Source organism: Lissotriton helveticus, chromosome 5_1, assembly GCF_964261635.1.
Source record: "Lissotriton helveticus chromosome 5_1, aLisHel1.1, whole genome shotgun sequence".
NCBI classification, from domain to species: domain Eukaryota; kingdom Metazoa; phylum Chordata; class Amphibia; order Caudata; family Salamandridae; genus Lissotriton; species Lissotriton helveticus.
In genome coordinates, this window is record NC_136065.1 from 1,518,553,763 (window position 1) to 1,518,565,862 (window position 12,100).

Genomic DNA, 12,100 nt, shown 5'->3' on the forward strand with positions numbered 1-12,100 from the left:
TATTCCCGCGAATGAAAACAACATCGTGACGTATCGCGTAGCCGCGTGATGCGTCATATGACGCACAGCGTAAGCGCACCCGGAAGCACGCGAGCGCATACGATCGCGCAACGTCCTGATGCGCTTACGCTACGCGCCTCCGGGCGCGCCCCGGAGCGCGACTACGGGCGTGCCCCGGGGCACGTAGCGTAAGCACGTCGGGTCATGTGACTAGAAAATAACACTTTTTATTGGTGCAGAATAGTTTTGGTTTCCAAATGATGAAAGCCCGGGTCATGTGACCTGAAAATAACACTTTTCATTGGTTCAGGACAGTTTTTTTTTCCAAATGATGAAAGACCCCACCTTTTTTCCTTATTCTGACTTTGTCCTTTGACTGAGGAAGACCTGTTTGAACAACTTAGAGAAATATTTTGTACTTTAAAATGGCTACAGTAGTAGCAGCAGCTGGAGCATCTGCACCACCACCACCACCACCCCCACCAAAAGGACCACCACAACATTTCATTGGTGGTCAAGAAGAGGAGGAGGAGGAAGAGGAAGAGTAGGAGGGGAGAAGATGGCTGCATGAAGACAATACCCCATACAAGCCAAGGCCACACATTGTATGGGAGTTTTTTTCTATCCCAGAGGGCAAGAAGAAAGTCAATGCAGCCAAGGTGACTTGCCTAATCTGTGGCATGGAACTTTCAAGGGGGAACCCTAACAAGAAATATTCTTTTGGTAATAATACCATGATTAGACACATCAACCGCAAGCATCCGAACAACTATTCTGCTGCAGAGATGAGGGAACTGGCCAGTAACCTCCCCCAATCTTCAAGCACCACCTCCAAAAGAAAGTAACCCACTCCATCGGGACCAGAGACAAGCGAGACGATGCCTTGCATTCAACCACGGTTTGAGGATTTCCGAATTACATGTATTTATTGTGGTAAGCTCATCTCCTATGGTGAAAAGAGCGTAAAGCTCATCGTCCTTGCTGGTGACAACCACAATTGCCCCAAAAAAAACTAATTTTTTCAGTTTTTTGCTCCAGTTGAGCCATTTTCAATAACCTTTTTTTTGTTTCTCCCCATAAAAAATACAAAAAAAATATAAAACTGTTCAGAAAAGCCAAAAAAAGTACAAAATGTTCAAAAAAACATTAAAAACAACAAAAAGAAGAAAAAAACAGTTCTTTTTAGAACTACCTTTAATTTATAAAAATAAACCTATATTTTTAAAGAATCTCTGTCAATTTTTTTTCCTCAGGGTACGCGCACCGGGGCGTGCACCCAAAAAAATAAAAAAAATTAATGAAGGAGTTAGCATGAGGGAAGAACACAAAGAGAGTAATGTTAAGAGAAAGAGAGCTAGAGGGAGAAACACAGAGGGATTGTTTATTGCATAGTAAAAAACAGAGAAGGTGTAATAGGGTGAAAGTGAGAAAAGTAAAATGAATAAGGGAGCGAAAGAAGGGAAGAGAGAGGAAGAAGACTAATGTAGAGATAGTGGGAGAATGTGAGTGGGTGTTGAAAGAAAAAGAAAGGACAGTAAAAAATGGGGAATGAAGGGTAGTGACGGAACCGGGATAAATGAACAACGGTGAGGGAGGGTGAGAAAAGAGCAGTGAGTGTAAGTAAAGAGGGGTGAAAGAGGGTGAAAAATTGAATTAGGATAAGACATGGGGAGTGACAAAGAGAAAGGACAGAAAGAGTAAAGGAAACAGTGCCTGAATGGGTCTGAGTGAAACAGCAAAGAAAGGTAAGTAATGCAGTGTGTGTGACTTATAGGGAGTCAGTGGGTGTGGGTGTGTAAGGTGTGTCTGTGGGTGTGGGTGTGTGGGGTGTTTCGGTGTGGGTGGAGGTGAGGGTGTGTGAGATATGTGTGAGGGGTGTGTGGGTGTGGGGGGTATGTGTGTGGGATGTATGTCTGTGTATGGAATGTGTGTGTGTGTGTGAGAGTCCTGAGACCTGCTGTGACTGTCCAGGGCTTTTTATCTTTCTGAGGTCAATGGTGGATAGTGTAATGATTGCACCTATCACAACTCTTGATTGATTTACTATGTGCTGTATATACTTATATTAAATATTATTATCATTAAAACTCCCCTTCGCTCCTGGAGCATAGTGGATATTCCATTTCCTGAAGGGCAAGTTGCCATAAAGGTGCATTTATACCTCACACATATGCTTTGTGACAATACACACAAGGCACCATCTTACAGTGTCAACTTTTCTTTCTTGCAGCTTATAAACATAGTACAATTATGGACAAACCAAATAGCCTTGAAGTTTATATAATGAAAACGTTTTCTCTAACTTCTACAACACACATCGAACAGGTATACCATTGCAGCAGTAGTGGAAGAGTCATTCGGATATGCAACAGGTACAATACAGACAATAGTAGTACCAACTTCCTTTCACACATAGGGCATGTATAGCATGACCATACATAGTGAAACCTTGAATGTACACAAAATAGACACAAGAATTAGGACATTTTTCCTCAAGCACAAGGAGTACAAACTTCCCTAATACACACAGCTCAGGCAGGTAGCATGCAGCAGCCCTGTAAGCATCTCACACCCACACACAGCATTTCTAGTGTGGTAAGCAGAAATGCAAGCTTTCCTAACCCACATTCAGATTAAGTACAAACAGCAGAAAAGCATGTTTCCCTCAGACAAAAAACATGTGCAGCACATGTTGCAGCAGTTCAAGCTGATGACCTACTCAACAGAAGCACATTGGAGGAGTAAGACGGTACAGCCCAAACATTTCAGAACCACAACCCAATTTTCAGAATGACAAACTTTTGCGACTCTCCTAACTTTAGCAGTGAAGTTTCCATCACCTTAAACAAGTGCAACATGGGAAGTAGTAGTGACTGAAAATAGATGCACACTATAGCCAACTATTGTGGCAGCATCTCTTATACCTAGTTCTGTAGAGGCATACATAGAAAGGCTCAAGGTGATAGGCTCACAGGGAAGCAGCCATACCCTGTAGTTACCCTTGGAGGAAAGCAGTGGTGGTACAGATGTCTATTTTTTAAGGTGTAAGGTGGGCTTGGGCTATTGAGTGGTGCTACCTTTTTTAGGGTTTCAGCAAAATATAGATTTTTGGGTGATAACGGATTTTTTAGGGTTTGAGGGAGGTATGTGTTTTTGGTTGGCAAGGGAATTTTTAGAATTTAGGGTGAGTATGTTTTTTTTGGGTGATTGGGGATTTTTAGGTTTTATGGTGTATGGGTTTTGAATTGCAAGGGGACCATAAGTGTTTAGGGTGTGTATGGGTTTTAGGGTGGTGGGAGATTTTTTTTAAGGTTTAGGGAGGGTATGGGTTTTTGGGTGGTGAGGGAATTCTTGGGGTTTTGGGTGGGTATTGGTTTTAGGTTGCAAGGGAATTTTTAGGGTTTAGGGTTGGTATAGGATTTTGGGTGGTAAGGTATTTTTTAGGGCTTAGGGTGTGCATGAGTATTTCCATGGTAGGGTTTTTTTAAGGGTTTAGGGTGGACATGGGTTTTGTGAGGGTATGGGTTTTTGGATGGTGATTAATCTTTTAGGGTTTAGGGTTTGTATGGGATTTTGGGTGGCAAGGGATTTTCTAGGGTGGGTATCGGTTTTTTGGGTGGGAAGGGAATTTTTCAGGGTGTGGAGTGGGTATGGGTTTTTGGATGGTAAGGGATATTTTAGGGTTTAGAGTGGTTATGGGTTTTTGGTTGGCAAGTGAATGTTTAGAGTTTAAGATGGGTGTAGGTGTTTACGTGGTACAGAATTGTTTAGGGTGGGTGTGGGTTTTTGGGTGTTAATGAATTACTTAGGGTTTATTGTTTGTATTTGTTTTTTGGGTGGCGAGGGATTTTTGAGGGTGGGTATGGTTTTTTGGGTGGCAAGTGAATTGTTAGGGTGTAGGGTGGGTTTGGGTAGTAAGTGGTTTTTAGGGGTTAGAGTAGTTATGGGTTTTTGGGTGGCAAGGTAAATGATAGGGTTTAGGGTGAGTAATGGGTCTTTAGGTGGCAAGGGAATATTTAGGGTTTAGGGTGGGTATAGGTTTTTGGTTGGTAAGGGATTTATTTAGGGTTTACGGTGGGTATGGATTTTTGGTTGGCAATAGAATTTTCCGCATTTAGGATGGGTGTGAGCTTTTGGGTGGCAAGGGCGTTTTTAAGGTTTAAGGTGGGCTTGAGTTTTTGGGTGAAAAGGAATTTTCAGGTTTTAGGGTGATTATGGGTTTTTTGGTTGTAAGGTTTGCCTTAGTGTGTGGGGTAGATATGGGTTTTGGGTGACAAGGGAATTTTTAGGGTTTAGGGTCGGTATGGGTTTTTGGCTGGCAAGGTATTTTTTAGGTTTTAGCGTGAGTATAGCTTTTTAGACAAAATGTGCTTTTTTAAGGCTTACAGTGGGTGTGGATTTTTGGGGGCAAGGGAAATGTTATTGTTTCAGGTAGGTATGGGTGTTTGGGTGATAGGGGAATTTTTAGCATTTAGGTGGGTATCGATTTTTAGGTGGTAAGGGATGGTTTGGGGTTTAGGCTGGGTATGGGTTTTTGGGTGGCAAGGACATTTTTTATTTTTTAGGGTGGGTGTAAGATTTTTGGTGCAAAAGGATTTTGTAGATTTTACTGGGTGTATGGTGTTTGGGTCGCAAGGGAATTTTTAAGGTTTAGGTTTGATGTTGGTTTTTGGGTGCAAAGGGATTTTTTAGGGTTTAGGTTGGGCATGGGTTTTGGGTGGCAAGAGAACATATAGAGTTTAGGGCTGATTTGTTTTTTTTGGGTGGTAATAAATAATTTAGGGTTTAGTGTTTGCATGGGTTTTGGGTGGCAAGGGATTTTTGATGGTGGGTATGGGTTTTTGGGTGGCAAGTTACATTTTTGGGTTTAAGGTAGGGGTAGGTTTTTGAGAGGAAAGGGATTTTTAGAGTTTCGGGTAGGTATCGGTTTTATGGGTTTGAAGGGAATTTTTAAGGTTCAGGGTGGCTGTGGGTTTATGGGGGGCAAGGGAAATGTTATGGTTTAGGATGGGTATGAGTTTTTGGGTGATAATGAATCTTTAGGATTTAGGGTGGGTATGAGTATTTGGACGATAATGAATCTTTAGGGTTGAGGGTGGTTATGGGTTTTTGGGTGCCAAGAGAATATTGAGGGTTTAGGGTGGGCATGAGATTTTGGTTGGTAAGGTATTTTTTATGGTTTATGGTGAGTATAGGTTTTTAGGCGGTAAGGGCTTTTTTAGTGTTTAGGGTGGGTATGGGTTTTTGGGCAGCAAGGGAATTTTTAGGGTTTAGGATGGGTATGGGCTTTTGGGTGGCAAGGGCATTTTTAGGGTTATGATGGGTATGGGGTTTTGGGTTGTAAGATTTCTTAGGGTTTAGGGTGGGAATGGGTTTTTTGGGTGGCAAGGGCATTTTTAGGGTTTTGGGCAGGAATGGGTTTTTAGGTGGCAAGGGAATTTTGCAGGGTTTAGGGTGGGTATAGATTTTTGGGTGGTAAATTCAGTTTTGGGGTTTTGGATGGGTATTGATTTTTGGGTGGTTGGGGATTTTTTAAGGTTTAGAGTGGGTATGGGTTTTTGGTTGGTAATGAATCATCTAGGGTTTAGTGTTTGTATGGGTTTTTCGGTGGCAAGGGATTTGCTAGTGTTTAGGTTGGGTGTGGGTTTTTTAGTGGCAAGGGATTTTCTAGGGTTCAGGGTGGGTGTGTCCTTGTGGGTTTTTGGTTGGTAGGGGATTTTTTAGTTTTTAGGGTGGGTAGTGGTTTTGGGTGGTAAGGGAACCTTTAGGCTTTAGTGTGTGTGGGTTTTTGGGTGGTAATGATTTTTTTTAGGGTTTATAGTGTGTATGGGTTCTTGGGTGGGAATGAGTTTTTGGGTGGCAAGGGAATTTTTAAGGTTTAGGGTGGGTGTGGGTATAGTTGGGTGGAAAGGATTTTTTTAGGGTAGTTATGGGTTTTTGGGTGGCAAGGGAAAATTTTGTGTTTAAGGTGAGTATGGGGTTTTTGGGTGGCAAGGGAATTTTTAGGGTTTACAGTCAGTGTATGTTTTCGGTTGGTAAGGGATTTATTTAGGGTTTAAGGTGGGGATGGGTTTTTGGGTGGCAATGGAATTTTTAGCATTTAGGATGGGTGTGGGTTTTTGGGTGGCAAGGGAATTTTTAAGGTTAGGGTGGGCATGAGTTTTTGGGTGATAAGGAATTTTTAGGGTGATTATGGGTTTTTGGTTGTAAGGTTTGCCTTAGGGTTTAGGGTAGATATGGGTTTTGGGTGACAAGAGCTGTTTTAAGGTTCAGGGTGGGCTGGATTTTTCGGGGGCAAGGGAAATGTTATGGTTTCTGGTGGGTATGAGTGTTTGGGTGATAGGGGAATTTTTAGCGTTTAGGGTGGATATGGATTTTTGAGTGGTAAGGCTTTTTTATGGTTTAGGCTGGGCTTGGGTTTTGGGGGTGGCAAGGGAACATCTAGGGTTTAGGGCTGATATGGGTTTTTTGGGTGGTAATGAATCATTTAGGTTCTAGTGTTTGTATGTGTTTTTGGGAAGCAAGAGATTTTTTATGGTGAGTATGGGTTTTTGGGTGGCAAGTGAATTATTGGTGGTTAGTTTTTGAGTGGTAAGGGGTTGTTAGCGTTATGGGTGGGTATGGGTTTTTTGGGTTTGATGGGGATTTTTAGCGTTTAGGATGGGTTTGGGATTTTTGGTGGCAAGGGATTTTGTAGAGTTTAAGTTAAGTATGGGTTTTTGTGTCACAAGGGAATTTTTAAGGTTTAGGCTGGGTGCGGGTTTTTGGGGGCAAGGAAAATTTATGGTTTAGGGTGTCTATGAGTATTTGGGTGATAATTATTTTTTTTGGTTTAGGGTAGTTATGGGTTTTTGGATTCTAAGTTGTGCCTTAGGGTTTATGGTGAGTTTGGTTTTTTTTGGTGCCAAGGGAATATTGGGGGTTTAGGATGGGTATGGGATTTTAGGTGGCAAGGTATTTTTTTATGGTTTAGGGTGAGTATAGGTTTTTGGGTAGCAAGGTATATTTTATGGTTTATAGTGAGTATAGGTTTTTGCGTGACAAGGGATTCTTTAGGGTTAGGGTGGGTATGGGTTTTTGGATTGTAAGGGATTTCTTAGGGCTTAGGGTGGGTATGGGTTTTTTGGGTGGCAAGGGAATATTAAGGGGCTCATTATGATAACAGGCGATCGCCACTGCCCGTATGGTGGTGGCGATCCACCCGCCAAAAACCACCACCGCCTCTAATTTCCCCCCGCCATGGCGGGGGGACCCTAGCGAACGGGAATATCGTCCGCCGGTTTTCCGCAGGTAGGCAATCCGCCTGATTGTCTACCGGGTGGAAAAGCAGTTTATATGGTGGCTGTGTCTGGTAGACACCGTCATCCATATTTGTATGCAGGCTGGGTTGTGCCTTTCCATAGCGGCGTTGCCGCCACGGAAAGGCAGGCAGTTTTTAACATTGGGGGCTCGTAGCGGGCAGGCATCCTAGTGATACATCCTGCTTATTGGTGAACACAGAGTTAGAAGAACCACTTTTAGAAGTGGGTATTTCTGTGTGTTTATGAGTTTTTGCGCCTGCCTGATGTGTATTGACCGTTTGGTTTTGACTGACAGAGAAGGGTTGTGCATTCACTCTAGTCCCTGGGGGGGTTGAGGTGTGCCCTGCCCTGCGTGGGTGACTCAGTGCTAGGCTGAATAGACCTTGCCTGAATTTAGAGTGGCAGGGGGAGTTTTCCTTGCACCTGAATAGGCCTGGTCTTCATTTGGTGTGGTGGGAGGAGTTGCACATGCACCTGAATAGGTCTGTGCCTACCTTCCGCAATATTGGTTCCACCCCCTGAGGTGTCTGGGGCCAAGGCTTTCAAAATGAACGGCAGTGTTGTGCACTTCTAATATGTGGTTGAAGTTCCCTCAGAACAAAGACTTTGGCACTATAAATACAGGGGCTATGACCCCATGAAAATAAAAAAGACACTATGTGGGGCACGTATCCAATGACTGCTGCGTGCCAGGAGGAGCCGCCGTTTGGGAATACCTGCTTGTGGAACTAACCTGCTGCCTGCTGGGTGGCTGAAGTGACTGCCTCTCTGCTAAGGGACCTTCCATGCTAGCCTGCCTGTGCCCTGTTCTCTGCCCCAGTGTCTCCATTGACGAGGTAGTGCTTGCCTCCCTGTTTGCTAATAGCGTGTGGTAAGCGGTTTCAATTCTGTTGCCCAAGGAGTTGGCTCACTTTGTGCTAACCCCATACAGGAGCGCTTTTACCCTGCAGCATGGGCAGTGCAGCTCCCTCATCTAGGGCCTGAACATTGAGAAGGAGGAGGTGAACGGAACAAAATGCTCTCCCTCTCGTATTGCTTGCCTTTGTTTACGTGGGCCTGCAGCTGGGGCTCAGCTACATGGCTGCGAGGCCATGCCCAAGCAGCAAGGAATATCGGCACGGGAGTTCCCTTGGATGTCAGAAGACGATGTGGCCCAGCCGCACCCGGAAGGGACCGGAGCCTCACGTGTCCATTCAGATGCTTCCACACGCAGCCGATGTAAGCCCCTAGGTGGCCGACGTGAGCCCCTGGGTGCGGGCATTGCTAAGGAAGGCAAGAGCCTCCCAGCTGCACCAGGCCGCTTGCAGCGAAACATGAAGAGATTCGTACCCATGCCACACTACGGAGCTGTACCGGAGGCATTGCATTCCCCTTGTCGTCTAGCCCGGTTGTTGTGAATAGTGGGGGCAGGTGGACCCATCACGCTAGATAGTGCGAGCACCCAGGGATGGTGTGCTCGCACCAACAAACAGACCTCCCGCTGGGCTGATCTCCAGGAGTGGGATCCTTTGGTGTTTCCTTACCCCGCAGATCACCCCTGTACTTCCGTCATTCCCCTGCTTCCATGGAAATAGGTAGTGTTTCCTTGCAGAGAGTGCAGGCCAGTAGCCCTATCACGCTGGTGAGCACAAGCACCCATAGACGGTGTTCTCTCCCCGTCGTGCAGGCAGGATATCTTTTGCTGTTTTCTTGCCCCGTAGGGTGTCTCTGTAATTCCTGGCATTTTCTCTGTTTCTACGGGAACCAGTGGAGCATTTTCATGTAGAAGGAGGCAGGGGGATGTAGAGGGGATGTAGTTGGGTGTTAACAAAGCTGGAAGCAACTATCTTAAAAGATTGCCCTGTCAGACTGGTGACACCGGCTCAAGCGGAAACATGTTCAACTAATCGTTATTGTCTTGATTGCACTAACTGTAATGTTAGGCCTTATGTTTTCAGTGTGGTCTTCACTTATAAGTATTTACTAAAGTTCACTAATACTGTTAATTATGACAATTATCCAATTGGCAAAAGTGGTGTATGACTTTATGTGATGTAATGACAAAGTGCAGTGATTGATGTGATTGTGGTCTAACTTTTTTAAAATAAATAATACAAAAGATATTTTTATGTAACCTTGTGTGGAGTCGCTTTTTGTGGTGTGCCTAAAGTGTCACTGTTGTGTGAGTGCGTGGTGCAAACGCTTTAGACATTGCCTCTGGGATAAGCCTGACTGCTCTGCCAGGGGTTGTCTTTGATGTGTTACTATCTTACCCTGACTAGAGTGATGGGTTCTGCCCTACCATACCTGCATACCCTAGCCAACCAGAAACACCATGTCAAACAACTGGAATACAAAAAATAAAATGATAATACGGTCCATTCTTATCATTACCTTTTTTCCATTGCTCTGCTTTAAAGCAGTGGGGCGACGCTCCTCCGCCTTAGCAGAGCAGCTGCCACTGTTGAAGTGGCTACATTAGTTTGCTAAACCACTAGACTAACACTATCTGTTTAAGTCTTCATAATACCTATAATCACAGACATCACTGTGGAGACATACTATCTCTGTGGGGACTTGAACAAGTCTATAATCACACACTATCTCAGTGGGGTCATGGATATCGATATAATCAAAGACTATCTTTGTGGGGAATTGAACAAGACTGTCATCACACACTATTTCTGCGGGGACTGTGGTAACGCTATATTCACACACCAACTCTGTGAGGACCTGGATATTTCTATAATTACACTATCACTGTGTGGAGCTTGACATCTCTATAATTATAGACTATCTCTGTGGGTACCTAGCACCCCTATAATCACACACTATCTCTGTGGGGACCTGCCATCCCCATAAACACACACTATCTCTGTGGGGACCTGGGCATCAATATAACCAATCAAACGCTATCTTTAAGTAATTGAACATGACTATCATCACACATATCTTTATGGGGATCTGCCATCCCTATAAACACACACTATTTCTATGGGGACCTGCCATCCCCATAAACAGACACTATCTCTGTGGGGACCTGCCATCCCTATAAACACACATTATCTCTGTGGGGACCCGGTTTCCCTGAAGTCACACACTATCTCTGTGAGGACCTGGGCATCCCTATAATCACACACTATCTCTGTGGGGACCTGGACATCACTATAATCACACACTATATCTGTGGGGACCTGGGCATCAATATAATCAATCAAGCGCTATCTTTGAGTAATTGAACATGGATTTCATCACACATATCTCTATGGGGACCTGACATGTCTATAATTACACTCTATCTCTGTGGGGACGTGGGTTCAATATACTTTAGCTTTGTTGGACGTCAATATGACTGTCATCACCTTCTATCTCTTCAGGGACATCAACATGTATATCATAACAGACTGTCTTTAGAGGGACTGGAACATTACATGTATCACACACTTTCTCTATAGGTCAATAATCCCCATCTTAGTGGGCATCCCTGTAATCATGCACTATCGCTTTGGGGAACTAAGCTTTAGTATAATCACAACATATCTCAACATCACTTGAACATGACTATAACTACACACTACCTGAGCAGGCACCCAGGCATCATTATAATCACATACTACCTCTGCAGGAGCCTGGGCATGACTGTTATAACAGCAAGAACCTCAGCATTATTGTTATAACACTCTCTATGTGGGGCCCTGAAGATTACTGTAATCACATACTATATCTGCGGAGATGTAACATAACAATAATCACACACTGTCTCTGAGGGGACTTGAACATGAATATAATCACACATTTTGTCAACGGGGTCTTGAGAGTGACTATAGTTAAGCGCTATACGAATTCTGAATGAATGTCAGAATGACTCTCATCGTACACTTTCTCTACAGGGATTTGAACAACACTATCATAATACTCTCTATGTGGGACTTTAATATGGTTATAATCACACACTATCTCTGTGGGGGTCTGGGCATTCCTATAGTAACACACTATAACAGTGGGGACTGGAACATGACTATGATCACACACTATCTCTGTGGGGACTTGAATATGACTATGATCACACACTATCACAGTGGGGACTGGAACATGACTATGATCACACACTATGTCTGTGGGGACTTGAACATGACTATGATCACACACTATCTCTGTGGGGACTTGAACGTGACTATGATCACACACTATCTCTGTGGGGACTTGAACATGACTATGATCACACACTATCTCTGTGGGGACTTGAATACGACTATGATCGCACACTATCTCTGTGGGGACTTGAACGTTACTAGGATCACACACTATCTCTGTGGGGACTTGAATATGGCTATAATACCACACTATCTCTGTGAAGACCTGTGCATTACTGTAATAGTGTTATTTCTGCATGAACTGCAGCATGACTATCATCGTACACCAAAACCACAATATCTGTGGGGACTTGGGCATCAATCTAATCATGCAATATCTCTGTGGGGGCTTGAAAATTATCATCATCATACACTTACTCTGTCAGCTCTAGAATATTATTATATCATGCCATCTCTTTGGGGACTATTAATGCACAGCCATACGAAGATGCTGCCAATTGGTGAGGTTGATGAAAAACAACTAGGTGGTCAGTTGGCAACTTGGTTTTGACATCTGTCCCCATTGCAGGATCTTAAGCCTCTAAATTAATGTAACTGTGTGTTGTTTTTATATTCCTTAATGTTTGTGAGCACTCAGTAATAGGCTAAACATCTGTGAATCCCTGTCCATGCACTTTATATATATGATAATTTTCTACGTTAAAATGCATTATTAAACAAATCCAT